Below are 21,609 nucleotides of genomic sequence, written 5' to 3'. Positions count from 1 at the left end.
GAGAGCGGGTCGCCAACATGTAGGTCAGCTGCAGAAACGGGACTGACCGAAGGACGCGCAGAGAGAGAACCCACCCTCGGGAATTCCCTGCAGGTCCAGTGGTTGGGACTTCATGTTTTCACTACTCTGGGCCCGAGTTCTATCCCTGCTGAAGGAATTAAGTTCCCACAAGGTGTGTGGCATGACCAAAAAAAAGAGAGAGAAACTACTCTCTTCTTATCTCCGGATGAGTGGAGGAATGTGGAAACAGTTTTCCCCAGGAATGAGAAGGAAGGGCTGAGAAGATATTTCAAAGGGCTGAAATGAATTGTAACAAAGGGTAGAGTTTGTGAGGAACATTCTAGACAGCAGAAACAGCATGAAAATGAAAAATGCCCAGTGCTGGAAAAGGGATTACATGTTTGAAAAACAGACAGTATTCTACTCGGCTGCTAGCGGGTGGATTTATTTTTTTGATAATGATTTTCTGTGAATCAACATTGTCTTAAAGCACGTTTATTTCCAGATCTTAATGTCCGATCATTTGAGATAAAAATACCTGATGCAATAAAAACATTGATATTGAAGCATATTTCACACTGGAGGCCATCTCAGCTGCCAGGAAGGAATTAGAACCTTCTCCAGAGTCATCCAGCTCTAGATGGAGCTTCCACTGCAGTGTGGCTGGAGAGATGCTAACATTCCATGGATAAACCTCCTTTCCTCACCTCTAGCCCTCAAAACACTTTTCCTCGCCTGTTCTTCTCTATAAAGAAATGCAGACTGGGGGAGAATTAGCTCGAAAACCAAACCAAGTAGTAAGCTCTTGGAGAAAGTTGTTGGGTGATAGAGATCAGTTAGTGTGGTCTAACCTCTTAGGGTGATCCAAGCATCATTTCTCAGGTACCCCTGTGAGCCACGGACTCCAGAACACATGTGAGCATGAGGAGAAAGATGAGTTTGAAAAAATGGGCTGGGAATACGGATGCCACTATTTTAACTTCATTCTTCTCTGGGTGAGAGCCTACTCCCAACCTGGAGCCCCGTTATCTCCTGCTCCGGCTTTGTGCTTCATAGTCTGTATTAGGTGAAAGGTGGAAGGATTGAGAATTCACCTCAACTAGAACATGCACGTCCTGGGAGCCTGTCCGAGAGCCCCTTCTTTATTTACCCCAATCCCTATCTTCTAAAGACAGTGAACCTCAGGGACATTCCTGTGTGTGCCAGGCAGGGTGATGGCTGGGGAGATGCAAACCTGAGCTAAGAGGATACGAACTGCTTTACATTGAAGGGGTTATGGTGAGACCAGGAGAAGGGAAGAGGATTGGAGGAGGGGAGGGGAGGAGGGCTTCCTGTGAAGGAAGGGGTAGGATGGCTGATTTGGAAGTGAATTTGGGGAGAAAGAATAGAAAGACTTAAAAGCGTGTTTGCATGAAGTTTGTCATGTTACTTAGACTGTAAACTTTTTCCCTCTTTACCACAAAAATGTCGGTGAAATATCAATTCTTACTCAAGCAGCCTGGAGTTGAGGGGGTCCTTGTCAGGCACTGAAGCACTGAGTTTTGTTTTGTTTTGTTAATTAATGAATTAATTAATTGGCTGCATCGGGCCTTCGATGCTGTGCACGGGCTTTCTCTAGCTGTGGTGAGCAGGGACTACTCTTCGTTGCGGCGCTCAGGCTTCCCATTGTGGTGGCTTCTCTTGTTACAGCCCGCTCCAGGCATGCAGGCTTCAGTATTTGTGGCACTCGGGCTCAGTAGTTATGTGGGCTTAGTTGCTCCGCGGCATGTGGGATCTTCCCAGCTCTGGGCTCAAACCCGTGTCCCCTGCATTGGCAGGCGGATTCTTTACCACTGCGCCATCAGGGAAGCCCTGAAGCACTGAGTTTTGCTTTAAAGAAACAGTAAGGCCAAAAAAGTCTTCTTGTAAGGACAAGGAATTATTTTTTACTGTCCCGGCATGGCTCCTGGTGTGGACTAAATTACCAGCTGGTCTCGGGATACAGAATCACCCTGGAACCCTCACACAAGAGGTCTCAAACCCGGGTAAGATGTGTTGACCAGGCTGCCTGTGGTTCTGGAGAGGCATGCATTCAGATGAAACGACCTCTCACTCACACCTGGAGCCTGAAGTGAACAACAGTGAAGACCTTTTCTCCATCCCTTCCTTCCTACCCCAGGCCAGGACATCTGGGCAATGGCAAGCCAGCACCCACCCACCTGGTTCCTCTCCTGCGGGCCCGCAAATCCTTCCAACCCCACCAGGACCACCTTCAGAACCACACATGAGGGCCCCTTCCCTAGGACCTGGACTTTGGGGAGCCTCAAATACCAAACACACAATGTGCGTGAATTGACTCAGAGAACATGTGGGAACCTCAGTCACTTGGGACCTGAGCTGGCACAAGGTAACCCGTTAACTCTCGACATCCATTCTGAGCAGCACCGCTCAGGCGGCCGGGAAGTCTCCTCATCTCCTGCTTATGTTCCAAGAATGGAGGCTGGCAGGTCTGAATGCCAGGTCTGTGGGCTGCGCCGCTTCAGAGACTGCTGGAGAGGATGTGGATGCTCTGCGCTGTGGATGTGCTTAGATGACTTAGCTAACCCTTCTGCTCAGAAAGCAGAAATGTTGTAACTTCTTTCATAACAACCAGCCAGTTTATAGGATTGTAGAACATCCATTTTACTGCCTCTCATTAGGCATGTGGTCCCAGAGGTATTCACAAATTACCATGGCATTTAGAGTTACACACAGTGCCTGAGAAATATTTCCCAACATTAAACAATCCATTTTGCTCCTGTACTTTTGTATATATGGATCTAAACGAGACATGTGTGAAGCACAGTACATATGCTATGCTTTGGTGACTAAATGGGTGTTGAATATTAGATTGGCGGGTAGTTTTATTTTCTTAAAAAAAAAATTGTGTATCAATTATAATTTTAAATTAAATATTTTTCTGCATTTAAATAACTTACAATTTTATATTTATAAATATTTTTCTATTCCATTTACTTTTATAATATTTTTATTTTTTAAAATTTTATTGAAGTACAGTTGATTTACAAGTTTGTGTTAATTTCTGCTGTACCGCAAAGTGCTCAGTTATACATACACATTTCCATGATGGTTTATCACAGGATATTGAATATAGCTCCCTGTGCTCTACAGTAGGACCTTGTTTATCCATCCTATATAATAGCTTACATCTGCTAATCCCAAACTCCCAATCCTTCGCTTCCCTCCCCCCACCCCAGCAACCACAAGTCTGTTCTCTATGTCTGTGAGTCTGTTTCTGTTTTGTAGATAAGTTCGTTTGTGCCATATTTTACATTCCACATGTAAGTGATATCATATGGTATTTGTCTTTCTCTTGATTTACTTCACTTAGTATGATAATCTCCAGGTCCATCCATTTGCTGCAAATGGCATTATTTCATTCTTTTTTATGGCTGAGTAATATTCTACTGTGATGTATGTACCACATCTTCTTTATCCAGTCCTCTGTCGATGGACACTTAGGTTGCTTCCATGTCCTGGCTATTGCAAATAGTGCTGCAATGAACACTGAGGTGCATGTATCTTTTCAAATTATAGTTTTCTCCAGATATATGCCCAGGAGTGGGATTACTGGATCATATGGTAGCTCTAGTTTTAGTTTTTTAGAGAGCCTCCATACTGTTCTCCAAAGTGGTTGCACAAATTTTCATTCCCATCAGCAGTGTAAGAGTGTTCCCTTTTCTCCACACCCTCTCCAGCATTTATTAGTTGTAGACTTTTAAGTGATGGCCATCCTGACCAGTGTGAGGTGGTACCTTATTGTGGTTGTGATTTGCGTTTCTCTAATTATTAGCAATGATGAGCAGGTTACCATGTGCCTGCTGGCCATCCGTATGCCTTCTCTGGAGAAATGTCTACCTAGGTCTTGTGCCCTTTTTTTGATTGGATTGTTTGTTTTTCTGTTATTGAGTTGTATGAACTGTTTTTATATTTTGGAAATTAAGCCCTGTTGGTCGCATCGTTTGCAAATATTTTCTCCTTTTCCGTAGGTTGCCTTTTCATTTTGTTTACATTTTCCTTTGCTGTACAAAAGTTGTAAGTTTGATTAGGTCCAATTTGTATATTTTTGCTGTCATTTCTATTTCCGATGATTAATATTTTTAAACTTTATTTGAAAATTGGGAAAATTCTTTTTTTTTACATTTGTTTTAATATGAGTAGGTCATTTCAGTCAACAGAATACGAAGTATGTGAGAATCATGATTATGAAAGCATAACTAGCAATTTAATTGAGTTGAAGGCAAGACAAATAGTATGGAACACTACTTAATCACGTATGTCATGTTTATGTTTATCACACATCTAAACACGGCCAGCTTATCAGCAGAAATATAGACGTACGAGCATAATTAAACTTGGCTCTCTTTGTTATTTTGCTGGCAGTCATATAAAGCCAGAACTTTTCACATATTTTTAAATTTTCTTGTTATGAAGGTATACTTGTCAAAGTAGGAGGATAGAACACATCCATCGAGCTAACAAATTATTAAGTAAATAACTTTTAAACATTTGCACATGTGTATCTGAACCCCTATTTGGCTTTTGTATGGGGACTGGCTAAAACTGGGGCAGGCCGGTTTCCCCCAAGCTGACCTGGAGCCTCCTTGGGCTATAGTGAGAGATCAATCTATATCTCATTCACTCAATGGTCAAGTTCTTTGCCTAATGTTTCATTTGCTTGAACTGCAACCCCTCTTTGAGTGTTTCTGCGTCTTTTTGACTTACAGCTCTTTCATAGATGGCAAACCAAAATAAAAATAATCAGGCACTTAAAACCTTAAAGATAAAATTCCTATCAGGTACTTCATACGGTGATTCCATGTGAGTGTGTACTTGTGTATATGTTAGTTTCCCAGGGCTGCCATAACATAGTGCCACAAACTGAATGGCTTAGAACAACAGAAATACATTCTCTCACAGTGCTGGAAGCTAAAAATCCAAAACCAGTCTGTTTTGGAAGAGCCCCAGAGAAGAATCCTTCCTGTCTCTTCCAGCTTCTGGTGGTGGCCAGGAAACCCTGGGGTTCCTTGGCTTGTAGATTCATGGCTACAATCTATGCTTCAGTCTTCGCACAGCCACTGTGTCTGTGTCTCTGTGTCCAAATTTCCTTCTTCTCCTAAGGACATCCCTTGTGACGGATTTAGGGCCCACCCTAACCCAGCAAGGGGCTGGGAACACAATTCAGTTGACAGTGCATCTGTGCACAGCATGTGTGCAGTTTCTCTGGTATCCTTGAAACTTTCAGTCTACAAATCTGGACTTTATTTTTTTTTAATTAACATGAAATTTTATTGAATCTTCTATCAATACATCTTTTTTATTTATTTATTTATTTGTTGGCTCTGTTGGGTCTTCGTTGCTCTGCGTGGGGTTTCTCTAGTTGTGGTGAGCGGGCGCTACTCTTCATTGCGGTGCGCAGGCTCCTCTTGTTGTGGAGCACGGGCTCTAGGTGCGTGGGTTTCAGTAGTTGCAGCACATGGGCTCAGTGGCTCTAGAACACAGGCTCAATAGTTGTGGCGCACGGGCTTCGTTGCTCCGTGGCACATGGGATCTTCTTGGAGTGGAGATGGAACCCGTGTCCCCTGCATTGGCAGGCGGATTCTTAACCACTGCGCCACTAGGAAGCCCCAAATCTGGACTTTAAATAAACAGACAGTATGTACTCCCGTGCCTCGGTTTGGGGATGTTCACCACCCCGCCTTCTGGCCAGGTTGTCTGATTCAGCTCTGGATAAACGACAGTAAGAGCTGCATTTTAAGTTTAGTGTTGCTGAGCAGCATTTGAAAATTAATCATTTCAATTTTCTTAAAACCCTCCTTTTCCCTAGCTTCTCCAAATCAGTTTTTTTCCTGCTTTTCCTTTTCCCTTCCAAGTTCTCCTTCAAGTCTCCACCCATGTCAGGTTTGTCCAAGACCACAGGTTCACTGACATACAGTTGTACCTCTCTCTCTCTAAATATACATACATATATATATATAATTCTCTATCTATAAAATTATATATCTCTATTTCTATATCTATATATGTAGATATATATACATGCAGTTTGACAAATAGTTGTAACATGGTCAAGATGTATTGAAGGACTTCCCTGGTGGCACAGTGGTTAAGAATCCACCTACCAATGCAGAGCATATGGGTTCGCTCCCTGCTCCAGGAAGATCCCACATGCAGAGGAGCAGCTAAGCCCATGCGCCACAACTGTTGAGCCCATGTGCCACAACTACTGGAGCCCACATGCCTAGAGCCCGTGCTGCACAACAAGAGAAGCCACCGCAATGAGGAGCCAGCACACTGCAGTGAAGAGTAGCCCCCGCTCACTGCAACTAGAGAAAGCTTGTGTGCAGCAACGAAGACCCAATGCAGCCAATAAATAAAAATAAGTTAATTTTAAAAAAAGATGTATTGCAGCAAAGAGATACAAAACAAAATCAGCAAAAGGATCAGGCATGTGGGGCAAATTCCAGAGAACACCAAACGGAAGCTCCCAAGAGTCTGCTGCTCACAGTGGAGTCACGCAGGGCATGCTTATTGCCTCCAGGAATGAGTTGCGACCACACACAGGGAAGCTCACTATTGACTCAAATGCCAGTCCCGGATCAAAACCCTGGGCAATGAGTTGATCCAATAAAAACAGCTGCTCACTTGTGAGCAGTGGAGAAATAAACTCTCTGTCCCACCAGCTGCTATTGTATTAAAATCTAAGGTCTTACACCCTGGCTAAGCCCAAAGCGTCTTACTCATTACATTCCCAGCCACCAGGATTTGCTTCTCAAAGTCCCTGGCTTTGAGGGGATTTTGAGTCAAGATTTTAGTGTTATTAATTGGCCTTCCTAAAACTCTTTTATCCACTCCCAAATTTGAAACAAACTGAAAGACAACACAAAAGTCAGCCAGATGGTGTGAAACACACCAGCTTCACCACTGACATCACTAGATGGGAGACCGTAGTTCATATGTGTGGTCACAACGGGCCTCCTGATGTTTAACCTGATACAGGGACCTGAGCCCCAGCCCCCGACCCTCCTGAATGCATACGGTCTTCTTGTCCTTATATGCATCACTCTGTCCTTATAAGGGCCCAGCAAGAGGAAGCAGAAGGCATGCGTCCCGTGGGCAAGGTGAGTCAGGAAAGCAAGCATGTTAAGATGCTGACCAAGCACGCTTAGTTCTTACCCTAAACACGACAGGGCTGCCTCTCTTCCTCCTCTGGGCAAGGATGAAAGTCAAGTGGAAGAGCTGGAGGTGTCCCTCATACACTTCGGGGAAATAGAGCAGAAACTCCCTTCTAGGTGTGATAATGTGAGAAATGGGGGTAAGAGTGGCCGGACATCCGTCTTAGGGGAAGAGGGAACTATCAGGGACATTGTAGGACTGATCTTTCCAGTTCCTAGGTGTTCAAAAAGGTGCTAGGTGCTTCTGCGAGCCAGCACTCTGTTAGACGTTGTATACGCCTTGTGTATTTTTCTCCTCCCAACAGCCCTTACGGGAAATAAATATTAACACGTATTAGGTGGGTGACCCTGGGAAGGTTATTTAACCTGCCCGAGTCCTGGTTTATTCATTTATAAAGGAGATAGACAGACATTCAAACTCATTTCCAAACTTGCTGCTTTCCTCTTTACAAAAGCCAAGCGGATTTCAGAGGTTTGATTCATGAAACAAACTGAGCTCGCAAGCCTTCTTCCCTGGGCATTCTAGTTCCAAGTCAGTAATTCGATACGTTGTTCTCACCTAGAAACTGTGGTTTGACCCTCCGTTTGCTGAGGGTTAGAGAGGGGCTGCAAGGCAGAGAGGCTGGCAGGAGCCTGTTGTGAACATTCCCCTAGATGCGCGTGTTTGCAGAAAGCTTTAGACTCTTTGGCTGGGCGTGGTAAATATGGTGTAATAAAAGATGTTGATTCCCTGCTCACAAGCCATCATTCCAAGGTCATGAGCAATGAGAAAAGAGCTGCTTTTGTTGGAAGGAAAGGGAATGTCTGTAGAGTTAATTCTGTTCCTCCATATTCACAAGCCCTGTCTCTCCCCATATGTCACCTGTCGAGCCTAACAGGATAGAAGCAGACAGGCATAATAGCTCTAAATTATGTGTATTGGAAAAATAACTGATACGTAGCAAACAAAGGATCCAAGGAAATGAATGTGGTTGTTGCTGGGTTCTAATGCTCCCTGTCACAGGCTGAGGAAGAAAATAACTAACATTTCTATTCAACTCAATTCGAAAATTGTTAGGGACTGGAGATGCAAAAATAGAGACACCTTCTCAGCCCTCAAGGAGCTCAGATGCGAGAGTGAGTCTGATGATATAGCCCATGGTCCCAGGTAATTCAGAAGCAGCCCCACCTCCCAGCCCAGGGGTGTTGGAAGGCCTTCTGAAAGAGAAGGAAGAATGTAAATCTGAGCTATTTGTTTTGTCTGTGGCCAGACACAAATCTGACCAGTTGTGGAGTTGGGAATTGGAATATGCAGTTATGAGGCTCCCAAATCCATTCCACTCAAAAGAGTACAGATTCCCTACCGAGGCCCAGAGGTCCAAAGATGTACACGGTTTCCAGATGTTTTCTCCTTGGAAACTGGGAGGGTTTCACTTTTAAATGCACACTTTCTTCTTGGCAGTAAGTCATGTCTTTACTCCATTAAAAAAAATCAAATTAAAACCAGTTTCAACCACTCTTGCCTCAAAAGAATTTATACTTACTCAAATATTTGCTATCTGTCCTTGATTAAGTGGTTTTGTTACAAAGTTGAGAAAACCAAGAAATATAGTGTATGAGAGCTGATAAGATCATTAGAGGGACTTCCCTGGTGGTCCTGTGGTTAAGATTCCATGCTCCCAATGTAGGGAGTCCTGGATCCGATCCCTGATCAGGGAACTAGATCCCACATGCTGCAACTAAGACCTGGCACAGCCAAATACATTAAAAAAAAAAAAAAAAGATTATTAGAAATCATCTTGTAAGGGATCTAGTGGTGGATTTCAGTGGGATCTAGAAACCCTTGGAATTTAATACAAAATTACATTTGTGCGCGATGGGCTTCTCTTCTGGGAAGAGGTTTCATAACTTTCCTTGGATTCTCAAAGGAGTATATGAGCCCCAAAGCCCTAACTTTGCAGATATAAAAATTGGTCAAGTCACTTACACCTCTGTGGGCCTCAAAGTCATACCATGAGCCCTCGATAAATCAGGTCTAGACCTTAGGTTTCTTGATTCCCAAAGCATGACACCTTTAAGAAACTTCCACTTGTAAGAATTCTATAAGTGTCTGCAAGAAAGGTTTATGAAGTCACCCGTAGATCTTATGGCCAGCAAGGGATCCTCTCGGAAAGAGTCAGTCCTTGAAAACTAAGATTTCTTTTTATGAAACTGCCATGCATACGCACAGGGAATGTGAGGTGTGGACTTGACCACTTCAGGAATGGGAACTGCACAGAAAGGCAGGGCTCTATTGCCTTTCCAGCTCCTACCCCTTGCCGTGGAGGAGGAGAAAGACGAGGAGGAGGAGGAAGAGGAGGAGTAGAAGGAGGAGAAGAAGAAAGGGGGTGGGTGGGTGTTGGCTTCGACATGGGAAACCACGTAGAGAAGGAGCATAGGAAGTGCCTTGGTTCATGCTGTGGTCTGAATATTTGTGTCTCCTCCCTCCAAAGTCATGTGTTGACATACTAATCCCCCAGGTGATGATATGAAGAGGTGGGGCTTTGGGGTGGTGCTCAGGTCATGGTGGCAGAGCCCTCATTATTGGGATTATTTCCATAAGAAAGAGACCCCACAGAACTCCCTAGCCCCCTTCTTCTAAGTGAAGACACAAAAAGAAGTCTGCAACCAAGAAGAGGGACATCACCTGACCACGGTGGCACCCTGATCTCAGACTTCCTGCCTGCAGAGCTGTGAAAAATAAATGTCTGTTGTTTATAAGTCACCCAGTCTATGGTATTTTAACATAGCCGACCCACTAAGACACTTCCGATTCCCCAGAATCAGACCCTGCGATGAGGATTTGTGTGTCAGTCATTTATTGAAGACGTACTCCCAAAAGAAACTGAAAAAGGGGTTTGGGAAGCAGGCCATGGAGAGGAAGACTCCGGCGAGGTGTGATGCCAGGCGGGGCCTTCCGGAGGGTGGCTGGTCTGATCCACAGGGGAACCCCGGAGTGTCATGAACTGTATTCCTAGCGATTCTACTGCTGATCTGATAATGTAACAGCAACCACTTACTGCGCGTTTACCATGTTCCAGGAGCAGATCTAATGTGAATTTACCTGTTGACCCTGTGGGTGAAAATGCTACCTGCCCACGTCAGCAAACAGAGAATGCTACAGCAAGCAGCCACAACCTCCGGCCCCTAGGGTGAGCCAGAGGGAACTCAGGATGGAGACAAACGGGCTGCCTGCCACCAAGCTATCCCCCACTGCAGCCGCCACCCACCCTCCTGCCCCCAATGGGGACTCAGGATGGGAGAGCCCAGGATACTGGCCCTAGATAGCTAAACACGCATCAAGGAATGATTTCAAGGAGCCCAGACTCTTGCATCTTCCCATACATAGAAAAGTGCTAACTTCACGAGAGATCTGGCTTTCTTTAACATCTGGCTTTGATGTTCAGACTACCTATTTTGTTTTTTTATACATTTATTTATTTACTTACTTACTGGCTGCATTGGGTCTTCATTGCAGCTCACGGGCTTTCTCAAGTTGCGGCGAGCAGGGGATACTCTTCATTGTGGTGCGTGGGCTCGAGGTGGCTTCTCTTGTTGCGAAGCATGGGCTCTAGGCATGCGGGCTTCAGCAGTTGCAGCACATGGGCTCAATAGTTGTGGTTCACGGACTCTAGAAGCAGGCTCAATAGTTGTGGCAAACGGGCTTAGTTGCTCCGCGGCATGTGGGATCTTCCTGGAGCAGGGATTGAACCCCTATCCCCTGCACTGGCAGGTGGATTCTTAACCACTGCGCCACCTAGGAAGTCCCAGACTACCTATTTTTATAGCAAAAACTTCCATATATCCCTTACCTGGCCTCTCGCTTACCTTTAAGGAGTAGTCCTTCAGAGCTATCTGAGAGGCCACCTCCCTTGCTTAAGTCCTCAGAAAGTCCACTGCATAATACATAAATATTCACAATTGTTACATCCGCTTGGTGAACCGACCCCTTTATCATTATATAATGACCTTCTTTATCTCTTATCTACAATAGCCACCCCTGCTCTCTTTTGGTTACTATTTGTATGAAAATACCTTTCTCTATCCCTTCACTGTCAGCCAATGTGTGTCCTTAAAGTGAGCCTCTTGTAGACAGCGTATATTTGGATCTTGCTTTTTGTTCATTCAGCCACTCTGTGTCTTTCAATTTACATTTCCAGTAACTATTGCTATATAAGGACTGAGGTAGGAGAGAGATGGGCCTCAGGCTAGGCATTTACAGCTGGCCTGTTCACACCCCTGGGGTGAGAAGAAGATGAGCTCCAGCTGGACATCCATTACCAGCCCCCTGTTTACATTTCCTAAGGCAAGAGACAACTGGACTCTGGATTACATATTTACGCCCAGACTCCTACCTATATTTTGAGATCTGCACCTCGATATAAGACAACAGCAACAGAAATAGGGTAAATAACTGGACATTTGGACACTTTTATGGCAGGGACAGAGAGGGCCTAAATCCTGTGAAGAGATCAAGAGGTCATACCCTCCCCATCTTTGGGACAAGGGAGGCACTACGCATGCATAAAATCCTTCATGGGGTCAAAAAGGCAGGGGATGCCAGACCATAATAAGTCTTGCTATCTCCCTCCCAGAGGCCTTTGCGATATGATCCACCTTAATTGAGGGGTGCGTGCGCACCCAGGGGAGGGTCCAGAGGCAAATTAACCCTGGGGTCAAAACGATATGATTGGCCAAGAAGAAGACAAAGACCCAGAGGACCCTCCCTTTATAAAGAATTTAAACTCCCCAAAGGCGCGACTCTGGGGGCTCTCACCCTCAGCTTGCCCGTGCGGCTTTCCGCGTGTACTTTGCTTTTCCAATAAACCTGTTCACTTTTCTCTTTACCTTCTGCCTCCTCGCCTGAATGCACGCTTGAGAAGGCAGGCAAGAACTAGGGACCCAGGCCCTGGCCACTGGCCCCTGCGGTCCAATGGTTAGGACTCCCGGTCTGGGAACTAAGAATTAAGATCTTGCTTCCAGCTACTGCCGGCTGCTGCCTTCTGCAAGCTGCCACTTACTGCTGCCTGCGTCTGAAATCAGGACTTACTACTGCTGTTTTGTTAACTCTTTTCTAATCACTTTGTTTGTAGTTCCTTTGTTCCTTTCTTCCTCTCTTTGCCTTCCTTTGTGATCTGGTGATCTTCCCCCTCCCCCCATGCTTCCATTCCTTTCTCTCTATCTTTTGTGCATTCACTAGAGATTTTCATTTGATCTTTATAGAAATTCCATGAGGTGGGAACTATTAGCATTCCCGTTTTATATATGAGAAAATGAGCACAGAGGCCACAGATATTCAAGGTTGTGCGGCTAAAGAATGACAAGACTAGGCTATAAATCCATGGGACCTTGCCCCAGATTTCAAGTGCCATATGAACTACTGGAAACTAAACACACCTCCTGCGGAGGGGAAGCCATTACTATGACTACTGGAGTTCTCTCCATGTTAAACTCTATGCAGATTTGGAGGAAATCTATCAATACACAGTGATTTGAGGTCTTTGGCTTCTTTGCATCAAAACTGTGCTCCTGGAATGAACTCCTTAGGATTTCTAGATTTACTAAGTAAAAATACAGATGCCCAGTTAGTTTTTTTAGTATACGTATATTCTATACACTATCTGGAACGTGCAATGAAAAAGTAGCATTTTATCTGAAATTCAAATTTAATTGAATATCCTATATTTTATCTGGGAACTCTAGTAGGTACATCACTAAAGGTTACTCCATGCTTTTCCTACTGAACACAGCCAAATATCTAAGGGGCTAATATCCAAAATATATAAGAAACTTATATGGCTCAACAACAACAAAAAAAACTAAATCCAGTTAAAAATGGGCAGAAGACCTGAACGCATTTTTCTCTTTTTCAAAGAAAATATACAGATGGCTGATAAATGGAATATTGCCTGCCATATCAGTAAACAAAGGATGTCAGATCATCAGTGATTGCGGCCACAGTGGATGGTGGGCTGGTGAGCCCTGAGGGAACTCAGGAAGAAAACAAAGAATACCTACCATCTAGCAGCCAGCAGACTGCAGCCACTCCCCATGGTGAGCCCTGAGGAAACTCAGGACGTGAAAACAGGATACTGGCCCCAGTAGCTGAGGTGCATATCAAAGGAATGGTTTCAGTGAGCCCAGAATCTTGCATCTTCCCATACATAGAAAAGTGCTAAATTCCTTAACTTGGGATATCTGGTTGTCTTTAATTTACAATAATCTTTTGACATTCAGACTACCTGCCCTTTGTTGCCAAACTTGTATATAACCTGGCTCCCCTACCTCCCCTCCTCAGGGCAGTTCTCTCAGGGTTACTTGAGATGCTGCCTCCTGGGCTGGAAATCCTAAAAATTCCTGCCAAATAAAACATAACTCTCAACTTTTAGGTTGTGAATAAGTTTTTGGTCAACAGCCAAGATATAGAAACCACCCAAGTGTCCTTCGACACATGAATGGATAAAGAAAATGCAGTATGTGAGTGTGTGATACACACACACACACACATGTATATATACATACACATATATAATAGAATACTATTCAGCCATAAGAAGGATATCCTTCTGTTTACAATAACATGGGTAAACCTGGAGAATATTATTATAACTGAAATAAGACAGAATACTGTATAAAAATACCGTATACTTAAGATTTGCTACGAAAGTAAATCTCAAGAGTCCTCACCACACAGAAAAAGAGGTATATGAGATGATGGATGTAAACTTGATTGCAGTAATCATTTCCCAATGTATATATATTAAACATGCGGTACACCTTAAAAATATTACATTATGCAACCTAAGTACATATAATATTTATTTGTTAATCATACCTCAATAAAGCTGGGAAAAAAATTTAAAAGATTAAATGAGGGACTTCCCTGATGGCGCGGTGGTTAAGAATCCACCTGCCAATGCAGGAGACAAGGGTTCGCCATGGAGCAACTAAGCCTATGCGCCACAACTACTGAGCCTGTGCTCTAGAGCCCCTGAGCCACGACTATTGAGCCCACGTACCACAACTACTGAAGCCCATGCGCCTAGAGCCTGTGCTCCACAACAAGAGAAGTAACCACACTGAGAAGCCTGTGCACCGCAACGAAGAGCAGCCCCCGCTCACTGCAACTAGAGAAAGTCCCTGTGCAGTATCGAAGACCCAACGCAGCCAGTAAATTAATTAATTTTAAAAAAGACTAAATGAGTGAATACGTGTAACACACATGGATCAACGCTATGCAGAATTTACGAGTGCGTAGTAAATTCTCAGTAACGGGTAGCTATTGGTATTGTGCTCTCTGTTTACACCCTGCCTTTTCTGGAGGAATCCTGTCACTTCCTTCACTTCTTTGCCACAAATCTCTTTAGGAGAATGGGGCAAACATGGAGTTGATTCCAAAGGTGCTGGTGAATTTAGTTAACTTCCTTTACTTCTCCCTAGTCTAAAGGGCAAAATCATGATAACAGCCAGTACTCATCACATACTTACTGTGACAGCTGTTGCACTACAAACAGTACATGGGTTTCTGGGAGGATTAGAGGCTGGTACCATTATTATCCCACTTTTATACAGGAGGGGACCCAACATCAGCGCCCAGCTGGGAAGTGGCCAAGCTCAGGAATGCCCCAGCCCAGTCACTGAGACTGAGCTCCGAACTACCACCTTGCCTTCCAGGACTCCATTGGTCTCCCTCCTTCCACCCCTGCTCCATCAGGTCATCCCTCCGTGAAAGGGAGGACTATTCAAATGCTATTTGACCTTTAAAGTTTAGTGCCACGCTTTCAAGTCAGTCTTAGTGGCCTGTGAAAGGCTATTTTTGACTTCCTCTTTGATAACCCGAGTCTCTTCCTTTGGAAAATGAGGTTAAGGAGATAAGAACGAAAAGACAATGGTTTTGACAATGTTTTTAAAGGACCTTCTTTTTGGGAATACAATCCCTGCTATTTCCTGCAATTACACACAAGATGGCAGTGCTCAATTAGTCAAAAGAAAATCCTAGGCTCTGGATACAGCATATAGAAAAAAGGAATCTAATCAGTTCTAAATTCTCTCAGACCCCTCAGAGCTTCTTAGAGGTACTTTGTAAACTATCAACAATTGTAAGTAGTGCCACTATATTCTGACAGCAATCCTGAGAGCTGACGGAAACGTGGATTAGCTTCACAGAAGTGACGAGGAAACTCACCCAGGACAAGTTCAATGGGAAAGTCACGATCCAAAAGCTGCTGGCAGAGGATCAGAACCCAGGTCTTCTGGCTCACAGTTTCATGTTCACTTATATAAATTTGTTACCTGAAAAGTGGGTTCGCCTCTTGGTGGGGGTTGAGCCAAAAGACACAACCAAGCCAAATATTGGGGGGGAGGAATACCCCAGCAAGTAAGGAGAACACCGGGAATCTTTCCCAAAGCAGTGTCTCCCCAACAGCAAAACTGGGAAAGTTTTAAGCTAAGGGCACATGTGTGTTCATGAAAGGGCTTGAGCAGAGAAGAATTCAGCATAACATTGGGGCAAACATCGACAGAGTCCAAGCTTTAGTTGAAGTCACGAAGGTCAGAAAAGGTCAACATCATCACCTCTGAGGTTCCAGTTGGTCTGGTGGTTGGGGGGTGGGATGGGGGTGGGGTAGGTTAATTTCTGGAAAACAACTCAAGAAAGTGCTTCAGACTAATTTTAACCAGCAAAGCGGAAGTGGGGGTCTTTACAACTGATTCATTATCTTTGCTATTGTTACTTCTCTTGCCTGTTAACAGTTATTTGTTCTTTTGTTCCCTTAAGATCTTTATTACTGAGACCTGTTCAAGGACAGGCATTGTGGCCCGGCTTAGGTCACAAAATGGCTTAAGCCAAAAATGGCTTCTCATGTCAAAAAGCTATAACCGGTTCTTTTCCTCTGGGAGGCCACCTACCCTATCTGCTCACAAACTGAAGGAATATTAAAGATAGTAGAGGTAGGGGAAAACAAACAAAAAAAAAAAACCTGTGTGTTCTGTGTGGTCAAAGTATCTCAAAACACCTGTTCTGAAGGCAGTCTGATGACAGTGGGTGGACATAAACAGAAGAAACCCAGCAAAGCCAGGGAGAAGTCCAGTCCTGTCATAGTAGCTAATTTCAAGAGTTATTTTTGAAAGTCTGATGGCTCCCTTTATGAAATGGACTATCTATTGGTGTGTTTTTTTTTTTTTTTCATTTTAAATTGTTCATCTGGGAGTTATGATATCCATCCTTGACTTTTCACACTCAGAGTTGCTATCGTACCACTTCACAAAATATGTAAAAATCTTGTAAATATAGGTCCATTCATTCCCCACCATCCTTTTTTTCTATACTAATCGTATGTATCACAGAAACAGGCAGCCTTGTGAGAAAGTGAAATCGCTTAAAATGCATAGAACTGTTTAAAGCAAAAATTAAGAGGAAAAATAACCTTAAATATTTATCTAAATGTAGGCTCAGGCCACTCAAGATGGCTGTTCTCTTGCTCTCTGTACATCCCCTGCCCGACCAGTGCCTGCTTCCCCTACACGCTAGTCACGACTGATCTTCCTAAGTCCTTACCCCAGGCCCCAGCTAGTGACAGTTCTTATCAAAGGGGCGGGGAGGCGCATGCCCATCTGCTGGTTTCCTTGGTAACTAATGAGCCCACCTGATGTCAGTTCCCCTATAACCGGTAATTCCCTCCCCCGCCCCCCACCCCGGTCCTCAGTGAAGACTTCTACCATATCCTGCCCACCTTCTGCCATACATTGTGGTGTGTCGCTCCAAGACCTTTCTTCAGACATGTAAGCTCTCCTATCCACTAAACTACTGATGTTGTTGACCTTAAAAAAAAAAAAAAGCACAACATGAGAGCCGCAAGTTACGTTTTATTTGGGACAAAATGAGGACGGCAGCCCGGAAGACAGCATCCCAGATAGCTCTGAGAAACTGTTCCAAAGAGGTGGGGGGGGGGGGGGGGGTCAGTATATATGTCATCTTGGTGAAGGAGGAGTACATGTATCAGACATATTTTTGTTCAGGGTTTCTGCTCGTCACGAGGAGCAGACATCACCACGAAGGGATTTAGTGCTTTTCTGGATATGAGGAGATGCAAGGATTGGCTCGCAGAATCAGCTCCTGCAAACATCTAACTATCTGTAGACCTGTTCGGTCTGCTTTTCCAAAACACAGAGTGCCTCATTCCTGATCTCCACCCTGAATTCTGAATTCCCTTCAAGGGATGTGGAAGGTCAGAAGCTGCAGCAGCAGTGTGATTTAATCCTCGCAGAGGCAGATGGCACGTGCCCATGGCAGGTGCCAATTTGTAGTTGACAATGTCTCTGTTGCTGAGTCCGGGCTCTTTCTTCGGTCTTGAAGCCGGGCAAGCACAGGGCTTGAAGGCCAGCAGGGTGCAGCCTGACACTAAACATGGACCATTTGCAATGATGTGCTTGATTCCTTCCTGAAGAGTCAAGTTCTCCTTTGTGTTTTTTCTCTTCGGCCCAAAGAATTCACTTTAGCATTTCCTGTAGGGTGGGAGTGTGGACGTGCTCGTGACAAATTCTCTGAATTTTCTTTCATTTAAATGACTTTGATTTCATTTTCATCCTTGAGGGACACTTTTGCTCTCTATGGAATTCTGGGTCGATAGCTGTTGCTTTCAGTACTTTCAGATGTTGTTCTCTTGTCTTTTGGTTTCTAGAGTTTCTGATAAGTCATTGATCATTTGAATCACTGTTCCCTACGTGTAGTATACATTTTTCTCTGTATGCTTACAAAATTCTTTTTACCTTCGGAGATCAGTAATCTAAGAAGTACCTAGCCCAGGTTTTCTTGTGTTGACTCTCTTTAGGATTTGCTGAGCTTCTGAGATCTGACATTTATGTCTGTCCCCAAATTGGAAAAGTCTGGCCATCATTCCTTCAACTATTCATCCACTTCTCTCTCTTCTCTGCTTCTAGGATTACAATTACCTGTATGTAACTGCTCTTTTGATATTGTCCCACAAGTTCCTGAGGATTGTCAATATTTTTCAAGTTGTATAACTTCTAATGCCCTTTCTTAGAATCTAAGTTATGCCCTCTAGTTGCTTTTACGGAGTTCTCTTTTCTCTGGAGGCTTTACAATGGATTTGGTTCAAAGAAAAAAACCTTGCCCCCTTGACCCCAGCTCATTGTTCTGCTGACAATAGCCATTTCCACAGACCTCAGTGACTAATCTCAGAAGAAAACCAAACTAAGCCAACCAAAACAAAATCAATACCTGCCAAGAGCTATTCACAAACTTACAGATCAACTACACATTCGTTCTCAAGGAGACCTCAATGGTGATGGTAGCAGTTTCCAAGTTACCGATCCTCTCAAGTGTTCCCTCTCCACTGGGTAGTTAAGGGAGAAATTTGGATTTAAAAAGACATCTAGCATACTCACCTTCTCTTACTTTAAATTGTCTCCTTAACTAAACCAGTTTCTGCTTTGATAACCCAAGTGAAATCTTACAGTTTGTCCTCTTCCTGAAACTCTTCAAAAGAGAATTAAATGTGGACAAAGCATGTCACCGCAGTATCAGTAAACAAAGGCTGTTACAGCCATTGCAGCTGCCCTGACTGTGCACCTTGAAGGGATTCAGGATAAAGAAAAGCAGGATACTGGCCCTAGATAGTTAAGGTGCATATCAAAGGAATGATTTCATTGAGCCCAGACTCTTGCATCTTCCCAAACATAAAACAGTGCCAAATTCAATAACTTGATAACTGTTTTCCTTTAACAGTAATCTTTTGATGTTCTGACTAGCTGTTTTTTATAGCAAAAACTTCTATATATCCTGGCTTCTCCCTTCCCTCATTGGAGCAGTCCCTAAAAGACATCTGAGAGGCTGCCTTCTGGGCTTAAGTCCTCAGCAAGTTCACCAAATAAAACATAATTCCCAACTTTTAGGTTGTACATTTTTAAAAAATTTTATTTATTTATTTATTTATTTATTTATTTATTGGTTGCATGGGGTCTTCGTTGCTGTGTGTGGGCTTTCTCTAGTTGTGGCAAATGGGGTCTCCTCTTCATTGCAGTGCATGGGCTTCTCGTTGCAGTGGCTTCTCTTGCTGCAGATCACACACTCCAGGCACGTGCACATGGGCTTCAGTAGTTGTGGCTTGAGGGCTAAAAAGCACAGTCTCAGTACTTGTGGCGCCCAGGCTTAGTTGTCTGTGGCATGTGAGATCTTCCCAGACCAGGGATCGAACCTGTGTCCCCTGCATTGGCAGGTAGATTCTTAACAATTGCACCACCAGGGAAGTTCTAGGTTGTATATTTCTTTTTTCAGTCGACAAAGGGTAGAATATAACTTCCATGAAGTCCTGGTGATGGAGGTAGGAGATATACATTCTCTGTACTCTTCATGGTAGCCTCTGTGTTCTCTCTTAACATCAGAGTGATGGATCTGGGCTGCTGTCTGGACTGATGACCTCAGAGGAATGACTGGTCGTATTGGTCAGGGTTCCCAGAGAAAGAACCAATACAGTATATATGGATACGTGCAGGAGATTTATTATAGGAATTAGCTCATGATTATGGAGGCCAAGAAGTCCCACAGCCTGCCACCTGCAAGCTGCAGAACAAAGAAAGCCAGTGGTGTAATTCGGTCTGAGTCTGAAGGCCTGAGAACAGGGGAGCTGATAGTGTAAGTGCCAGTCAGTCCAGAGGCCTCAGAACCAGGTGTACCGATGTCCAAGGGCAGGAATAGATGAATGCCAGTACAAGCAAAAAGCAAAATTGCCCTTCCTTTACCTTTTTGTTCAGTTTAGGCCCTCAATGGATTGGATGATATCCACCTGCACTGGGGAGGGTGATTTTTTAAACTCAGTCTACTGATCCAAATGCTAATCTCATCAAGAAACACCCTCAGAGACACACCCAGAAACAACATTTCACCATATATGTGGGCATTGCTTAGCCCAGTCACACTGACACAAATATTAACCATTGCACCGGTCCTGTCTGGACTTTTGGTGGACTTGATGCTAGAATGTGTGGTTCTAGGAATTCTCCTTTCACTGAAGGCCCCTCTTACTAGGAACAACCATTTCATATCAAGCCTCGATCAGCCTGCTTCTCCTCAGAGTGCTTCGGTGCCCCACCATAGAAAATGCTCTTTCCATGAGTACGAGCTGCTAAGGTCATCAATTTGCTGCCTCTGTCCAGCCATCATTCACGGTCATCTTGGAGTTGGCTGCATGAGGTGCTTCTTCTAGGGTTTATAGCCTCTGTAGAACTCACAGAAGTGAGTCACTTCCAATCGTGGGCCTTGCAGGTCCCTGATCAACCCAGGCCAGTCATTCCCCACTGCTCATGAGTCCATGTATAATAGCCTTACTTCAGGCCACTTCTCTCTACATCAAGTCATTGACCAGCAGCACAGCCTACTCTGTCCACTTTCAAGGGCCACCTCTGAGTGAAACTGGGGTGCCCAGCAGTTTATTTTCCACTTGCACCCACATTCCATGCCAGGGTAATCAAACCTGAGCTTTTCTTCCTGTATTAGCAAGCCTGGGAGCACTCCCCCAAATCAGGTCAAAGATGTGAGCTGAGAGAGCTCATTCATGCTCTCTGGACCTGCTCATCCCAATCCCACGTATCATTTTCTTTGTTGCTGGTTTCTACTAGGCCCGCCCAAACTTATGACTCAGTGAGTCTGCCAGTGCCCATCACGGGCAATTCTGACCATGTGATTGGGATTCACAAGACTGTTACCCTTCATGAGATTTTGGTTAAATTTCTAACTCCGATAACATGATAAGGTGGTATATCAATGATATTAGTAGGCAACATTGCTTATGGTAAAAATGACCCTGATTGCTGGACCAAATCTGGACTTTGAGGAGCTATCAATTCTTGATGGGGATACCATATTTTGGGTTTCCCTGCACGCAGGGACTCTTGTAACCAGCACATGAGAACCTGGAAGTCAAATCAGTGGTTTGATTACAAAAGATCTGGGCTCCTGTGTAGAATGAAGCTTTTGAGTGGGATCAGTTCCTGTTCTTGTTCAATGTAGATCACGGCAACTTGAACCTGAGTTGTCCTGGCGGCTACATGGACCACCCTGCAGAATATTAGAAGGAACTGCATTGGAAAAGGAACACCTGTGCTGCCATCCTGGCAAGCTGTAGTTTCTGTCCCGTGTCTTTCTGAGTCAATAAAAGTGTGTGAGTCTGCACATTTAGTAGAGTTCATCAAGACCCTCTGGCGGACGTGGCAGGTTCCAGTCACCTCGTGTCCCATGGGGCCATGCACCCTGCTCAGTTGCTCTCAGGGCATGAGCCCGGAGCCTCTCACTCTTTGTCATAACAGGAAAGCACTGAGGATGGGGGCCAGGTACAATGGGTTTGCACCTGTGTGAATTCTA

General features: G+C 44.3%; 1 protein-coding gene across 3 annotated transcripts in view; it reads left to right on the top strand.

Moving 5' to 3' along the window:
* Positions 1-21,609, top strand: part of ZNF518B (zinc finger protein 518B) — a 73,255-nt gene that overhangs the window by 30,747 nt on the left and 20,899 nt on the right. Inside the window, exon 3 of one of the 3 annotated variants that reach the window (XR_009048808.1) lies at positions 13,108-13,596. The exons of the other annotated variants lie outside the window; for them this stretch is intronic. The gene's annotated coding sequence lies outside the window, so the exon portion shown is untranslated. Of the gene's footprint in view, positions 1-13,107; positions 13,597-21,609 lie in introns of those variants that run through there. 3 annotated transcript variants of the gene reach the window in all.

Source organism: Hippopotamus amphibius, chromosome 13, assembly GCF_030028045.1.
Source record: "Hippopotamus amphibius kiboko isolate mHipAmp2 chromosome 13, mHipAmp2.hap2, whole genome shotgun sequence".
Taxonomy (NCBI): domain Eukaryota; kingdom Metazoa; phylum Chordata; class Mammalia; order Artiodactyla; family Hippopotamidae; genus Hippopotamus; species Hippopotamus amphibius.
The sequence above is the reverse complement of the archived record's forward strand: the minus strand, read 5'-3'. Positions and strand labels throughout refer to the sequence as shown.